We start from the raw sequence: 6,887 nt of genomic DNA, 5'->3' as shown, positions 1-6,887 counted from the left end.
AACAGTTAGTACAGATTTTCATAAAATTCATCTCTTCATCATTCACAATCTCCAATACACCTATTTCTCATCACAACTCTTTCAACAATTCTAATCTTGATCTTCTTTATTTCTCTGTTGTTAATCTGTTGTATTGATCAACAAGTTTCTTGGACTACACTTACTCTTACACATTCTCATTTCTATAAAACACTGGAATTTCTCTTTTCTAAATTTCATTCCATACTACCCGACAAATTTTATAAAATACGCTTAGCCTAATAGTAGGATAGAGATGAGATTTAAAACAATGCACTTCCTTCGCATTGTTAATATAGGCGCGCTCATAATTTGATATTCTATTACACTGCTAGCTAGACTTATAACTTTTCTCACGGTTTTCAATAATTATACCCATCTTCTCATCTTCAAAGATTGAAATCATGACATTTCTAAAACTTTTATTTCATATCAATTAAATTCTTCAAATTTCTTTTACAAAACGGCTCATACTTTCAATATAACTACATTTTCAACATAAACTCTTGTCCCATGACTCAATTGATCAACAAAGATAGAAAAAACACCATCTCTTGTTAAAACATGTAAAATTCTAACAGCTCAAAAACAAATGATTCGATGGACATTCTTGCAGTCTATCCCACCGCTAAGCCACCAGTTTTGTAACCAACCCACAATGGGGGTAGAATTAAGAGATCTCTAAATTCTAAAGGGCAAGTCATGGGACTTTATTAAACAACAAACTTTAGCATTCTATTGAACTTGTAAAATTTTATTAAATGAATTAAACTAATTTAAATTTGGACAATAACAAAAATAATCTAAATCGGTTCATTGCACATTCTAAAAATTCAAGATGACTGCATGTAAGATTTTGCTAAATGCTTATCTGGATTCTAACTGTTCACGAAGGTAGCGTGGACTTTACTCATTTCTCAATTACAAATTTATAATACTAGGGACTCGGTCATTCAAGGGTCTTTAGCATGAGCTAGAAAATATAATGGCACTAACAATCGATCAATTTATAAATTCATTACTATTTAGAAATTTTCACTACACTGATTACTCCCGGATAACTTACTAATTTGAACAAACATTGACATATTCACTTCAAATAATCAATAAACTACTTCAACTTGACTCGCGGCGAAAAATAATACATATTAACAAACTTAAACAGGAAACAAATTCAACACTCACGTTAATTTTGAGCCCTCGAGGCCCGAGACTACCTCTGGATTTTAAATGTGATTTCGGCCGCGGCTTGATTGGAACTGAACTATTCCACGCAAATTATGTTCCCCTTCCACCAACGAGACAACGGTCCACGTGGAGACGAGCATAATTCCGTGGGAAAGGAAAATAATGCAAGTTTGAAATATTCCCTAATACTCGTGTATTTTCCATCGCTAACGGAAATACAGCTCCGTGAGAATACCTCAACCCTGCATAAAATTGGAGTCTCCTCGGACGCAAGTTAGCAACATCTTAATGTGAGAAAATTATTTTTTAACAGAAAAATAAATTTCTCACGATAAAAATTTACGCACAAAATTCAGCTACAAGATCACTAAAGTCTTATTGTTGAAGTCCTAATTCTACACTTTTCGAATGAACCCATACTAAATTTATCTCTATGAAAATACAAACCCATAATTAATTTATTTATTTCAATATTATCACCATCACAATAGCATCAATTTGAAAGCTCTGATTTGAACGGAACTGCGATTCTGGCTTGGTATTGCCTCTTCATGTTCAGTGAGAATAGAAAGCTTCAGAGTAATTCGTTCTCACTATATGTGATAATATTGGTAATATTTGGTAACATTTGTTAATATTTGAACCGAGTGTGCAACAAATTAATCTACTTTCAGCTTGAAAATTTTCAATTTATCAGGAGTACAGTGTTATCATATAGTATCTCAGGTAGGCCCACCCTTTTATTTTTTTTTTTGTTCACGTGATCTGATGATATTCATTCCATTATCAAGTGTTTAAATTAGGCTATAAAGAGTGATGAAACAAGATAAAACACAAGAAAAGCTATGAAAAGAAATTTTGAATCTTCATTTTTCACAAAATAAGGATAAGATGAAGGAGTCGGACACATAATATATCATGAAACTTCGTTGAAAAACATCAATATCTGAAACTAGAGTTATCAAATTGTGTTACCTCTGACTCATACGGAGAAAGTAAACTTCAAATTAATATAATAAATTCTGTGAGCAAACAATGAAATCCTGATTTTTATCATGAGCATGGTTAAATCAAGAAAATTGTAATATTTTTTAGAGTATTGAAAAGTGAAAATCTATATACAGCGCATGTCAAAACAATAGACAAAATTAATTGTTTCGAGCGCCATAGTGTAAATAAGATGCAATGTAGACAGCAGTATTATTCTGTTTACTATGGTGAAGGGAGTCAGCCGCGTCGGCTGTTTCCCCTTCCACAGCGTCAACTTGAATCGCAAATACATAACAATATACATCAATAGATTCGCAATGAATGTGGCTACAATAATTATTCGTCACATTGTTCCTTAAAATTACTTGCATCGAAGTTAATCGGAGAAAACAAAAATCACATCGAAAAACCCCTAAATTTTTACATTATATTATTTTATCAAGGAAACTGTTCGATTTATTGAGGAAATGAATCCGACTAATATTGTAGTCCTTAATTTAACGATTAGAGTGACATATGATAGATTTTTTTCCGATTAATGGTTACAGAGATAATTGATTTCCAGTTTGCTGTTTACTATGGCTAAGAGAGTCAGCCACGCCGTTCCGCGTCGACTATTTCCCCTTCCACGGCGTCAAATCGAATCGCAAATACATAACAATATACATCAATGGATTTGTAATGAGAGTGGCTAAATTGATTATTTGACTCATTTTTCCTAAAACTACTTGATTTGAAGTTAATCGACGAAAACAAAAAAAATCAAATCGCAAACCCCCTAAATTTTTACATATATAATATATATATTATTTTATCAGGAAAACTTAATTTTATTGAAAAAATGAATTAACTAATATTGTATTTCATAATGTAACGAATCGAATGGCATATAATAGAACTGTTTCCAATCAATGGGTACAGAGATAATTGATTTTCCGTGATTACCTGCATTTTTCAACTTTGAGGGGGGCTAGGGGGGAAAGCTCCAAGGGGATTTCTTGGGACTTTTGGGAGAATGACCCTCTGGGAGGGTTCTATCGATGGTAAAAGATTCAGCTTTTATTTAATTTTCGGGCTGGGCTACAAGGTTTTCTAATTGTTGAGATTGGCATTTGGTGGAAAAAGGGTGTTTTCCGCTGACAAAAAGTACTTTTTACTCTTTTTCCGATGACGCTCCAGCTGTAAAATATGGACTCACAGCCTCCAACCAGATGTCATTTTGAAGCTTTGGAAATATTCTACAACAATGTGCCAATAATACTAGTGTTTGTCCACTGCGAATACATATACAGGGTGGAAAGTTTCTGTTCTCAACATTTTCTGGTCTTCAGTATTGTATATCGTCATTATTACTTAATTAATTTCTAAAATCTTAATTAAATCCTACCCTATAACGTTTGTTTCATATATCTATTTTGAGTCATTGAAGCAATATTGTATTCACTATTACTCATTCTAATATCATCCACTTTATTCATAAATCCTATAATTCTAGATTCAAATAATATATATATAAATAATAATAATAACATGATTGTTATAATACTCCCAACAGATCTATTCCATCACAACCCGGTCGTGTATTTATGGGAAGGATATTATTTTATATCCTTCTTAGAGAATCGAAAATTATTTGTTGAAACACCGCCGATTTATGAAGTTACATTGGAATTTTATATTATTGTTATTCTAATTGCATTTAATAATTATTTTTATCTATCTTTTTTTTATACTTTGTCAAATTTGTTGGATAATTAGCATTACTGTCATTTAATGTAAATTAGTGTATAAGCCAGTAATTATTGTAACATACATAAATAAAGAAATCTAATCTGATAATAGATAGTAGACACAAACTAGAGTTTGGAGAGTGGTATCTCTAACTAGTAGACACAAACTAGAGTTTGGAGAATAGTATCTCTCTGATCGATAGTAGACACAAAAACTTGGGAGTGCCAGTTTGGTGGTGCATGCAACGCCAAACTGGCACTCCTAAGATTTTGTCACCAGACGACAAAGTTGCACGCCGTCAAACTGGGCTGCATTCCTTAGAGTGCCAGTTTGGCGGTGCATGCAACAACAAACTGGCACTCCTAAGATTTTGTCACCAGACGACAAAGTTGCACGCCGTCAAACTGGGCTGCATTCCTTAGAGTGCCAGTTTGGCGGTGCATGCAACAACAAACTGGCACTCCTAAGATTTTGTCACCAGACGACAAAGTTGCACGCCGTCAAACTGGGCTGCATTCCTTAGAGTGCCAGTTTGGCGGTGCATGCAACAACAAACTGGCACTCCTAAGATTTTGTCACCAGACGACAAAGTTGCACGCCGTCAAACTGGGCTGCATTCCTTAGAGTGACAGTTTGGCGGTGCATGCAACGACAAACTGGGCTGGAGAACCAGCCCACTTTGTCGCCAGCCCAGTTTGACGCGGTCCCTTAAAAAGAAATAAAAGGACTTTTTGAAAAAGATGTACTATTTCCTCTTCATTTGTATTATCTCTATTAGTTATTAACCGAATTATTTATTTATTACTGCCGATGAATAATTGATCCCTTCAATAATTGTGATTTTTATAATAATTGCTGACATCTGGTATTACAAGAAAATTTGAAATCAGAACTTTCCTATCACGATTAATGATGGCCAAGTTGGCCAAGCCTCGAAAATTGCTGAGTACAAATTGACGTCGTTCGACAGCGAGACACTGTCGATACGCACAAGTTTGCACTGGATTGAAATTGGCTGCCGGCAGAAAGTCGCTCCACTTGTGAAAACGCAACTTGCTAGCATAGCAAATGTGGTACGATACGATTGTCAGACGAACAGTCTTCTAGTAGAAACATTATCTGATATGGCACACCATCGATGCCCCACCATACAAACCTGACTTAGCAACTAGTAACTTATACCTTCAACCCAAATTCGAGACATAACTTTGAGAGCTGGGCTTCCAAACTAACGAGGAGCTCCAAAACAATGTCACAGCCTACTTAAACTCATTTGGCGGCAGCATTTTATGAAAAGGGGTTTGACAGGCCGGCTGGTCCACTGGTATGACAAATGCCTCAACCTTCACGGCAATTACGTTGGAGAATAATCATCCTTCTGGTATTACAGCTCGATGTGAGCTTCAACATAGAGAAAAAATGGTATAAGGCGGATTTTACACCAAAGCTGGGCCGGGCCGGGCCGAGCCGAGCCGGGCGGATCGGCCGAGCGGAATCTGCCTGCGTTCGCACTGAAGCCGATTGCCGATTCGCTCAGTAATACAAATATTGCGCAACTCACTATGTGCGAAGATCGAACTAAACTGAAAGAAGGCAGAATCCGCTTGGCCGAATACGCTCGAGTTGGGCGTCAAGCAGACTGCACAAATCCTCGGCTCAGTCCGGCGTTGATTTGAATGCTCCCGACTAAATCCTGCATAGCTAGCGCGCACGCGGATTCCGCTAGACTCTAATAAAGGATGGCCACTAACGATAGGACATGCATGATGAACATGTGTGTACACACATGTCGTCATATATTGTTCAAGTTAGTCAAACAATTGAAAAATAAAAAAAGATTGGGGAAGAATAATAAAAAAAAATAACAAAGTGAAAAAGGGTAGCTTACCTCTTTGAACCCCCCTGTTGGTTGGGGGAGCTTTGAGTCGAACATCGTACTCATGAATGTGTTGAAAACCAGAATTCACCCACAGTATCCCTGCTTGACATAGGTGGCGACTAAAAGGGACCCCAAGGCAACTCCATAAGTTGCCTTGCCTTCAAACCCCATGCCTTCATGGATCTGCCCCATTAGGGCAGTTTCGGAGGGACAAAAAGAAAAACCCAAGAGACCAGAGATGGGTGAATCTCCAGCAACAAATGTGGGTCAAGAGGCTGACCAGGTGCCCTAGAGGCAATTTGGCGACCCCTCCTTCAGCGGAAGGACCTACAAAAAAGCCAGGAGTGGAAGCCTCACGTAGGTCACGAGTTTGTGGGTGGAGAGGCCAAAACTCACCACTGCTCAAAGAAGGGCGGCCATTCAGGCCAGGCAACACTTCTTGGGAGAGGTGAGGCTTTTGACCTGCAGAGTTTTGAAGGGGCAAAAAGAAAAACCCAAGAGACCAGAGATGGGTGGAACTCCAGGCAAAAATGTGGATCAAGAGGCTGCGTCAAGGGTGGCCGGGTGCTCTAGAGGCAGCTTAGCCACCCCTTCCTCAGTGGAAGGACCTTCGACGAAGGCCAGGAGTGGAACTCATGTAGGTCGCGAGGACTAATCAGTCTGAAGAGACTGCCAAGCATATCACACTGGATTGCGACAAGCAACCAGGTGATGAATGGGATGTTAGCATAGGGGAAAACTCCTGGTTCTTGTAAAGGACACAGGTATTGGTTTGCCTAACTAATATACTACTTGGGAAACACAATAAGCTTCGGTTGACGTGTGGGGTTATTTGAACCTTTGGATCCTTGAATCCGTCCCTTCAAAAATCATAATCATCATACCTGTTTAAAAATTTCAGTCCTGCTTCCACATATTGGTCGAGTCGCTGGCCCCAGCCTGGTAAGCTTGGCTGCATTGGTGCATGGCTGCGTCCACACTGCGTGCCCAATCAAGGCCAGCGGTAGCCAGCGACATATCCATGATAGAAATTGAAAATATCAACTGGAATGAATACGATAAAAATCAATAACAAAATATC

Source organism: Nilaparvata lugens, chromosome X (genome assembly GCF_014356525.2).
Source record: "Nilaparvata lugens isolate BPH chromosome X, ASM1435652v1, whole genome shotgun sequence".
Classification (NCBI taxonomy): domain Eukaryota; kingdom Metazoa; phylum Arthropoda; class Insecta; order Hemiptera; family Delphacidae; genus Nilaparvata; species Nilaparvata lugens.
The sequence above is the reverse complement of the archived record's forward strand: the minus strand, read 5'-3'. Positions refer to the sequence as shown.